At 44.5% G+C, this 10,982-nt stretch overlaps 1 non-coding gene across 1 annotated transcript; it reads left to right on the top strand.

Annotated features, from left to right (window-relative positions):
* The first annotated feature begins 2,233 nt into the window (after positions 1-2,233).
* Trnag-gcc lies at positions 2,234-2,304 on the top strand. The gene has a single exon. It is a non-coding gene; the product is annotated as a tRNA-Gly (tRNA).
* Positions 2,305-10,982: the final 8,678 nt, after the last annotated feature.

The raw sequence follows: 10,982 nt of genomic DNA, 5'->3' as shown, positions 1-10,982 counted from the left end.
CAAAAATATTTACTGGATTCCATTTTTAGGCCCAATTTCGTATTAATTCGTCGTCATCTGATTAAAAAATATGGGTTCAGAGTTACCTTTTCCACGCACAATAACTACAAAAAAAAAAAAAAAAAAAAAAATCCCATTCACAATCTCAAGTTCACAGTCGCTCCTATACACAAGTCACAGATGTGTGTATAATATCACTTGTGATACGTGTCCTGTTTATTACATAGGACAAACTGGAATGTATTGTAGTGTCAGGTACAAGGAACATTTACTGGAAAAAAGAGGCACTAGTATACAGATTCCACTTTTTCTGCTCATCTGCTAATTTCCAGAGACAAACCGAAAAGAAATTTCTATTTTACATTGAGGAAAGACAGGTCATAGGCTCGATGTACTGGAAGAACTGGAGATTTTCAAGCATATTTCTAAGAACGACGGCATCATCATCAATGAACATCTTCAACAACGTAACAAAATATTTTTCAATGTACTGCTCGTGGAATTTGGATTCCTTTATTTTTACTACATTTTTTCTGCCTCTGGTTTCGAAATATTTTCTTCCAATCTCATGGATATGTGCTACTAGAGTTACCTTCAAGCAAATATTTTCTGGATTGTACAGCTGTTTGTAAATAAAAAAAATTCTGTATTATTCTGTCCTTTACGTAATAGTTTTCTGTAAAGCATAGTAGATGGCTCTTATTTATACATAATGTGACTACTGTGTATTTTCAGTAATACATTAAGCTCCCGTCCTTTATATTTGTTTTTAAAATTAACTGTCCTTTTTCCAATTATTTATGTTATAATTTTTAAAATGGGCACATGTCACTGTCCGCGCCCTACAGGCGGTGCAATTTGTGTTGTTTTCGCTGCAGCAATGTAAGCCACTGGGCCGTTGTCCCAAGCTAGGCTCACGTGCCAAAGGCTGGGACGTTTTGTTTTATTTTTGACTTGAGCACAGCTGCTCTAAAATCGGACCACTAGTTTTTCGCAATGTAATTTTACGTAAGTAACCTTTGCACAGCACGAAAATTGTCATCTTGGTTTTTGTTTTTTGTCATACCAAATTTTCTGTGTATTAGTTTGTAGAGTTTATCAAAATTTCATTCTGACGAAGACACGCTCAGCAGGTGTCGAAACCTAAGTCAGTGTACCAAAACATATTTTGCAACCGGCTGGCTGTGCACTCTTATGTTGATACCACATTTACCTGTTGGCGGGAGAGTATGCCAGAACGTGCAAGCATAATTTGTTCTGAGTCGTCATAGTAAACTGATTGGTCTTCGGACGACTAGTTGTCTTCCAGGAATTGGCCTATTCTTTCCTAGGGCGCACACAAAAGTCGAGTTCCTGGGAGAAACGGTTTCTCTGCCCTACTCCCAATGGAACGTCACAAAATGCCGTTACTTGCGCCCACCCTCCGAGCTATTGACTCATAGCACATTTTCTCGGAACACTATGAACGCCAGTTCTCAGAGCTTCCGCATATTAGCTGGGCAGGATATAACCACCGTTGTTCAGAAGAGGAGGCATGTCACAGCCATAGGTACACAGACATAAAACACAAAGCAGCTAGAAAAGGCCGTTTTTATTTAGAAAACAAATATTTCTGCGCTCGCTGCGGAGGATGGCCACGCAAACAAACTTGGAAATCATCCAGCATATCTGAACTTGGAATAATTTGTTTGCCTGTACATCTACATCAGATTTTCTTGTCTTACTTGTTAAAGAGTACTTTCCTCATGATGAACATTAAGGAGGCGAAAATTCTGTATTTACCTCCAAAAGATTTCGACTTCAACAACACATAAGTTCCTCCTAAACTTCTAGACTTTTGTGTAGATATTCTGTACTTTGTGTTACAGCTTGTTATTCGTTATCTGGCAACAGCAAAAACCTTCGTCTTTAGGGAGAGAATAGTATTTGTTACGATGCTGAATTCTATTCCTGCGTTAGCCTGGATTATCATGTTTTTGTAGCACTAATTTATTCGACTGGTTTTATTTAGTCATTGAATTGTTTTTTCGTTTCAGGGTTCCTGTTTCAGCAAATGAATTCGGTAACCTCACGACCCCTGTAAAATTGCTCCTCCCCCCCTTTCGGCCGATTTCCAGCGCTGTCCTTTGTCACTAGCTTTACAGCTGGCACAGAGAAAGCGTCATACCCAACGAGCATGACTCAGCACAACGCCCACGCTTGTGACGTAGCGACCCGCTGTTCTCCACGTGTAGCATCGGTGGTTCAGTGGTAGAATGCTCGCCTGCCACGCGGGCGGCCCGGGTTCGATTCCCGGCCGATGCATAATTTTTTTCTTCTTATTCGCAGCTAGAGAACTTGTACCTACTCTCTAGAGACCGGTCGCAGTTGATTAAGAGGAATATCTCTGGTTAGCAACGGCAACAACCATCAGTTTTCGTGTAGTTCTCGATAAATATTGTCAGTTTAGTATCTGTTCACCTCTAAATTGTGTTGCCGTGTGGTTGCGATGTCAACGCATCACTGGGCGGCGCCTAGTCGTGCTTAGGCGCGTGACCTGCGCGGACAGGCCTTGTTTACGTCCGCGCTGCGACCGGCCGCGTGCTGACAAGTAAGTGGGGAGTTTGGCGCTCTTGCGGCTTACACGCCGATTATATAAGTGAAAATGTGTCGAACATGAATATGACGCAACCGCTTCGAAAAGATACTATGAAGTTCACGTTTGACGAACGCTTTGCACGACCTAGAGCATTCGAAGTAGAACAGTTCTTGCGCGATGTAGTAAAGCTCAGTTTCGCTGATATAATTGGGATGCACTTAGCGATTGTGAGTAGCTCAGTTTACGTAAAGATGGTGAATGCTAAATGCTCTGGTAAGATTATAGAAGGATGTGGCGGATCTTTTAAATTTAATCGCTGTGATGGAAACGTCGGTGATGTCAAAATAGCTCATGCAGGTTTCGGGATTAGAACGGTCCGGATTTTTTAATTACCTTTCAAATAAGTGCGGAACATTAATTGCGTTCTCAAAGCATACGGGAAGGTCATTACGGAGAAGTGGACCACCTTTCAAACGTTTCCAGCTTTAAATGGTGTCAGGCAAAAAAAAAAAAAAAAAAAAAATTAGATCTTCAGCAGCACATTCGCTCGTATGTTTACGTATGCGGGTATAGAGCTATTGTTATGTATATAGAGGAGAGTGACGCAGGTACCGGCCAGAGCAGTCCCTCCCATGACGATGACGGCCTTACCAGTGGCATACGCTACGGCCACCCGTGGCCACACTGCTACGACATCGAGTTTCGCAGCGGTGAGCAATGGCGACAGAAAAGACGATGACCAAAGCTTGTCAGTGACCACTAGCTCTACTGAAGGAACGACTGTCGTTCCGTTGCCTGAAGCGGTGCCCATCACAGAAACAGGAGGTCTTTCCAAAAGTGACGGAACTTTTGAACAAGGTGCACAGCGAGACGAGAACGAGGATGCTGCACAAGATCCCATCAAGGCTTCCGAGGATGAAGAGCGGCAGAAATCCTGATCTTCTCCCAAAAAGCATAAAAAAAACGGAGGATAGCTCCACCTGACGCTCCCCAAAAGGTACAAGCAGTGCGTGAAAAGGCGCAACATATCGGTCGCAAAATCAGTGGCATGACATCTGTCAATTTTGGCGTTGACCGACAGACCCCGCACTCAGCGCGAAAAAACGACTTTCGAAAAGTGAAAACGCAGACGTAACCGGATGGCGAAACGAAACGGTCCACAAGTAAGGAAACAAAGAACAGGACTCCATCTCAACGTGGGCAAGAGATAGAGTTGCCTCAACGCAGTCATACGAGAAACTGGGCAGATGACACTGAAGAATTTCCCGCAGACGAGGAAATGAAGGAAGTGTCACACCTACCAGGAGGAAAGATTCCAGTGCAGAAAGACAAGCAAATGAGGAGACATCTTCTCGTCCACTACGTGGAAAACCTTAGGCTTCGTCGACAGTGAGCCGTAACGACTTTTATACTTAATTAATCACGACTTCATTACAAGCTTATAGAATCGGGACGCTGAATATAAACAAGATCCGTAGCGAATTAAACCTCAAGAACTTGCAAGATATGCTCTATGCCGCCGATGTTGATGTTATTATGTTACAAGAAGTAACAGGATGCCATCACAGGTTACAATGCAGTCGTAAATCCAGGGAGCGACCGTGACCTCGGAACGGCGATACTCGCCAAAGAAGGAATCATCATCAAAGATGTCGAGAAACTGGCAAACGCCAGAGGTCTAGCAGTCACCATTCACAATACGCGTTTAATAAATATCTATGCACCATCTGGCACCGGGAACAGGAAGCGAAGGGCTGAATTTTATAAAGATGATATAGTTCCCCTTTTCGGTGGCCGCTACGAGCATATCATTTTTAGAGGTGACTATAATTGTGTGCTGTCTGCAAAAGACTAGACACCGCATTTTAATAACTGTGCAGAACTCGGAACCGTAATTAAAGAACTCCGCTTGGTTGACACCTGGGAGCTCAACAACGGTGCACTGCCGGGTTTCACTCATACTACGAATCATTCCGCCAGTCGTATCGACAGGATTTGTGTAACAGTCGACTTGAAAACGCACGTCCTCCAAACTTATGGCCCACTATCTTTTCGGATCACGCTGCATACACATGTGCCGCGCAGGATTAGCCGAGCGGTCTACGGCGCTGCAGTCATGGACTGTGCGGCTGGTCCCGGCGGAGATTCGAGTCCTCCCTCGGGCATGGGTGTGTGTGTGTGTGTGTGTGTGTGTGTGTGTGTGTGTGTGTGTTTGTCCTCAGGATAATTTTGGTTAAGTAGCGTGCAAGCTTAAGGACTAATGACTTAGCAGTTAAATCCCATAGGATTTCACACACATTTGAACATTTGCAAACACATCTACCATGAACTTAAAAACGGCAAGAAACGTACAGGGGACGAGGCTAGTGGAAGTTGAACGTGGAACACCTAAAAGACCCTGCATACCATGAAATATCAATAACGTATGGACCGCGTGCGAGAACAAATTCACTTCATATATCTCGGCACTGGCATGGTGGATGAAGTGTGTGAAGCCCGCGATAATAAATCGCGAGAAAAACGTTTGGTAAAAACAGACGGTAGAATATTACTTGCAAGTCCTTCGCGACCTGTACCAATCTGATGTGTCAGTAAATGCCAACTACGTGGAAATAGAACGAATTCAGACTAAACTTCTCGGATTGAAACGGAAACAGCCGGAAGGTCATCAAGTAAGAGCAGGACTTCACGATGCCGTACAAGGAGAACAAACCTCTATATATATCATGTGATGCATGAGAGGAAGGGGCAACGTAGGAAAATAATAACCGAACTAAGATCTTCTGACGGCAGATTACTGACGCAGCGAAGTGACATCAAGAAAGAAATTCACAAATACTCAACAGAGTTATTAGGCAATACGGCAAAGGATATCCAGGCGGACAATGACTTCATGACGGGATTCGCGCGCAGGCTCGACCCGGTAGAAGCAAAGAACCTGTTAGCTCAAATTACAGGAGAAGAGGTCGCAGACGCTGTAACACGAAGCTCGGAAAACAACTCTGCTGGGCCCGACGGCATTCCTGCGGAGTTTTATCAAATGTTCAGAAGGCAGTTGATTCCCAAATTAGCGTGTGTCTGTAACGAACTAATGAATCCCGCCAATGGCGTCCCACACGACTTCCTAGAAGGAACAATTGTTCTAATCCCGAAACATCCTGCAGGAAAATCTGTAACAAATCTCAGGCCTATAACTTTCCTAAACTCTGACTATAAAATATTTGCCTGCATCATAAATGAAGGATTAAAATCGGTACTGAGCACAGTCACTGGATCATTTCAGTTGAGCGAAGGAAAAGGCAGGTCCATCTACCACACACTGTGCGACTACAGAGATATTACTTCCACCTCTGGAGCCTGTAAAATGAAGTGCGCCATCGTATCATTGGAGCGTTCGACAGAATCGATCATGCTTATCTTTTTCACACCATGTGTGCCATGAACTTCCCGCAATGTTTTATCGATATTATTAGAAATCTGCTGCAGAAGTCAACATCGACAAACATGGTAAACGGTCAATCCAGTAGGCCTATTGCAATGAAATTTCGGTGCGACAAGGTTGCCCGATGTCTATGTCACTCTTTGCAATAGCAATCGATCCATTCCTTTTTCTCCTGAGCCACAACCTCCAAGGACTCACTACACACGGCCGTAGGATTGTCTGCAGGGCATATGCCGATGACTTTGCATTTATTGTCAAAGACAACGACAAGATAAAGAAAGCACTGGACATAATAAACAAATATGAACTAGTATCTGGTGCGAAACTGTATAGAAATAAGTCTGGCTTAATTAATATTGGAAGCGGATTAGGAGTTCCCATTCGTGGACCAATAAAGGAAACTGTCACCATGACATGCCTTTTGGTGAAATATACAAGGAATATTCGGCAGACCAACGCAGTTAATTACAGAAGAATCCTCAACAGCATCCGTACCTGTATACGTCAGGACAATCTCCGTACTCTTGACGAGATACCAAGAGTGGCTCTCGTGACCATCTATATATGCTCTAAATTAAATTACCTGGCGCAAGCCCTGCCAATGCCGAGGGAAGTGGCCAACAGGATTTTGGCTGCTTTTGGCCACTTCGTCAGCCGCGGCCACTTCTTCAAAGTCAAGTACCAAACGTTGACTCTACCGACTGACAACGGTGGATTACAATAAAGGACAAGCATTGTACGTCTGTAAAACATATAAACTATGGAAGTGGTCAGTGAATAGTGTTGCCTCATCTCTGTTAAATGAAATAGCGCCGGCCAGCCAGGATGCCCCAATAGACGTTCACCACATCCCAAATGAACTTTACCACACACAACATTTCTCCGTAGAAACACCCGAGAAAGATGTCATCAAAATCAAGAACATCTACCATAACTCAATGAACTTTCAGACCAAAAATGCGTCGGTCACTCTTGGCATGATATCTGGAGGAACATACACCACCCGCATTTACCAACAGAAGTGTGGTCATTGTGGTATTATTTTGTGAACAGGAAATTTCCAACGAACTCCAGAATACATTCCACTCATCTGGCGGACTCTCCTTTGTGTACCACTTGCAACCTGATTGACACAGATGAACATCAATTTGTCTGTGGAAATGCAAATAACATATGGTTCTCCATCAGAAAAAAATTCGCAACTATGCAGACAAAACCGCCTTATTTGATAACGCCAACCTGCCTTTTATAACCGGAAGAACTACACCCGTCTCTAAAAACAATGCCATCAACTGGTTGAAGGGACACGTTGTATTTTACCTACTGTCCAGTAAAGAAAGGAGCGAAGGAGACTTTTGGACGTACATCTCCGACCAGCACTACAAGCTACTACGCTTCAACAGTTACTATGATACATACGCCAACTTCCTCAGGAGAACCGTCATGTGAACTCCGATATTCGATGATGCGATTCAGAACATGGAAAAACGAGAGACAATCTGATCTGTGAGAAACACGTACTATCAAACGACAAACATCACTTTCAAGAAATGTTTCGTTTTCGCAAAGGCATCCAGTAATGTAGAAGATTATCTTTAGGCCTATGTCAGTACAATAAGCAATTTCACAATGTTGTTGCAACTATTTCTGAATTTAAAAAAGTGGCAGAATGCTCGCCTGCCACGCAGGTGGCCCGGGTTCCATTCCCGGCCGAAGCATCCATTTTTTTACGTTTTATTCGCAGCTAGAGAACTTCCACCTACTCCTTAGAGACCGGTCACAGTTAGGAGGAAACCTGAGAGATTAGTTGTATTTTAAGTGTAATACAACAGAAACAAAGAATATCTTTTATAGGTTGATTCTTACATAGAACGTAACAGCAACCAGCCACTTTTTAGAATACTATTTATTTATTTATTTAAATAGCGCCGTTACCGGTTTCGAACCGATACGTTCACCTCGAGACGGCTAGTTGACGTTAAGATACATTTTACATTTCTTTAAAGTCAGTACCGCCATTAGACTGTTTCTTTTTATTTGCAGTATTACATTTACACGATCACGATTTCGTCATTGTAAAGCCGAAATCATGATCGTGTAAATGTAACACTGCAAATAAAAAAACAGTCTAATGGCGGTAGTGACTTTAAAGAAATACATTAAGGCTGTGGCCCCACATCATGAAAAAAATTATTACATTTTACATTAGCTTTCAATTTTTGTTTCCCAACTCATGACGTTTCCTTGGAGTGGTGGTGCTGTACAACCAAAACAAGATGTGAGACAGTGTCTTCTTAATTTTAATTGCGCCTCAGAACGATTTTAAGTGATGTAAACAAATTATTAAACGGAAGATGTTTTCGTTACTTACATCACTTAAAAACGCTGTGGGCACAATTAAAGTTAAAAAGACATTGTCTCACATCTTGTTTTGGTTGTACAACACCACCACCCGAAGGAAATTTCATTAGCTGGTAAACAAAAAGAGAAAGCTAATGTAAAACGTATCGTAACGTGAGCGAGCCGTCTTAAGATGAATGTATCGGTTCGAAAGCTGTAACGGCCCTATTTAAACAAATAAATAGCATTCTAAGAAGTGGCTGGATGCTGCTATCTTCTACGTAAGAGTCAACCTATATTTTGTACACAGCCACGGGCTCAGACTGTCAGTTTTCGACAAAACAGGAATTTTTTCATATCTTTCTTGATAATATGCAACAACCGTTCTGGAAACCATAAGAAGAGAGCTGTCGAGCAGTTGAGAACTGAGCCCAACGTATTACCTCCAGCAATTTAACTGTTAGGTACCCCTTATTTTCCCGTTGCAATGTATTTCCTTATTTTCCAGATTTAGAGGTTTATATCGCGGCTGCAGATATCATTAGCATTCAGTGACGTCAAGCAGCGCTGCAGAATGCATAGCAGCAGGGAGTTTCCCACGCTGGACCAACCTGTCTCAGAGCAAGTGATTTTGTTCAAAGAAGATTCAGTACTGATATGAGGAGAAACCTACAAGTCAAACACTTCCTTACAACAATACTACGACACAGGATAGTAGTCATTTCAGTAAATAAAAGTACAATGTTTAAGACAACGAAATTGTACGAACAGTTACGACGTTCCACGACAGTAAGTACAACATCTAGACTGCGCGTCACAATCTCCAGTCGCCGATAGCATGTCTGTCCATCTAGCACTGTCGTAAGAACAAGCTTTCAATAAATTGCTAATTTTCAGTTAATAATTAACGTTTATCATCACATTACAGTGCTTTCATAAATAAATGCATCTTAAGGGCATCCACGAATGTTATTTCAAGTAATAACTTTCCGCTTCATCAGGACATAGAGTTGCACATTCCAGAGATTCCGATGGTGCTGATATTGCTTCTGCGAAGGACATCAACTATGAGACCTTACGGCCAAACAGGTAGGAGGAAATCCTATGTCATGACTGGCTAAGGTAATCCACGGACGGCGCGTCTTCATACACTCCTGGAAATTGAAATAAGAACACCGTGAATTCATTGTCCCAGGAAGGGGAAACTTTATTGACACATTCCTGGGGTCAGATACATCACATGATCACACTGACAGAACCACAGGCACATAGGCACAGGCAACAGAGCATGCACAATGTCGGCACTAGTACAGTGTATATCCACCTTTCGCAGCAATGCAGGCTGCTATTCTCCCATGGAGACGATCGTCGAGATGCTGGATGTAGTCCTGTGGAACGGCTTGCCATGCCATTTCCACCTGGCGCCTCAGTTGGACCAGCGTTCGTGCTGGACGTGCAGACCGCGTGAGACGACGCTTCATCCAGTCCCAAACATGCTCAGTGGGGGACAGATCCGGAGATCTTGCTGGCCAGGGTAGTTGACTTACACCTTCTAGAGCACGTTGGGTGGCACGGGATACATGCGGACGTGCATTGTCCTGTTGGAACAGCAAGTTCCCTTGCCGGTCTAGGAATGGTAGAACGATGGGTTCGATGACGGTTTGGATGTACCGTGCACTATTCAGTGTCCCCTCGACGATCACCAGTGGTGTACGGCCAGTGTAGGAGATCGCTCCCCACACCATGATGCCGGGTGTTGGCCCTGTGTGCCTCGGTCGTATGCAGTCCTGATTGTGGCGCTCACCTGCACGGCGCCAAACACGCATACGACCATCATTGGCACTAAGGCAGAAGCGACTCTCATCGCTGAAGACGACACGTCTCCATTCGTCCCTCCATTCACGCCTGTCGCGACACCACTGGAGGCGGGCTGCACGATGTTGGGGCGTGAGCGGAAGACGGCTTAACGGTGTGCGGGACCGTAGCCCAGCTTCATGGAGACGGTTGCGAATGGTCCTCGCCGATACCCCAGGAGCAACAGTGTCCCTAATTTGCTGGGAAGTGGCGGTGCGGTCCCCTACGGCACTGCGTAGGATCCTACGGTCTTGGCGTGCATCCGTGCGTCGCTGCGGTCCGGTCCCAGGTCGACGGGCACGTGCACCTTCCGCCGACCACTGGCGACAACATCGATGTACTGTGGAGACCTCACGCCCCACGTGTTGAGCAATTCGGCGGTACGTCCACCCGGCCTCCCGCATGCCCACTATACGCCCTCGCTCAAAGTCCGTCAACTGCACATACGGTTCACGTCCACGCTGTCGCGGCATGCTACCAGTGTTAAAGACTGCGATGGAGCTCCGTATGCCACGGCAAACTGGCTGACACTGACGGCGGCGGTGCATAAATGCTGCGCGGTTCCTGGTGTGTCCGCTGTGCCGTGCGTGTGATCATTGCATGTACAGCCCTCTCGCAGTGTCCGGAGCAAGTATGGTGGGTCTGACATACCTGTGTCAATGTGTTCTTTTTTCCATTTCCAGGAGTGTATTTGTTAAGTCTCGGATGAAAAAGCACGGCCACGCATGGGGTATATTACATGTTGTTATGTGCTTTCCTTGTAGTAAA

Source organism: Schistocerca piceifrons, chromosome 10, assembly GCF_021461385.2.
Source record: "Schistocerca piceifrons isolate TAMUIC-IGC-003096 chromosome 10, iqSchPice1.1, whole genome shotgun sequence".
NCBI classification, from domain to species: domain Eukaryota; kingdom Metazoa; phylum Arthropoda; class Insecta; order Orthoptera; family Acrididae; genus Schistocerca; species Schistocerca piceifrons.
This window is presented reverse-complemented; position numbering and strand designations above follow the sequence as displayed.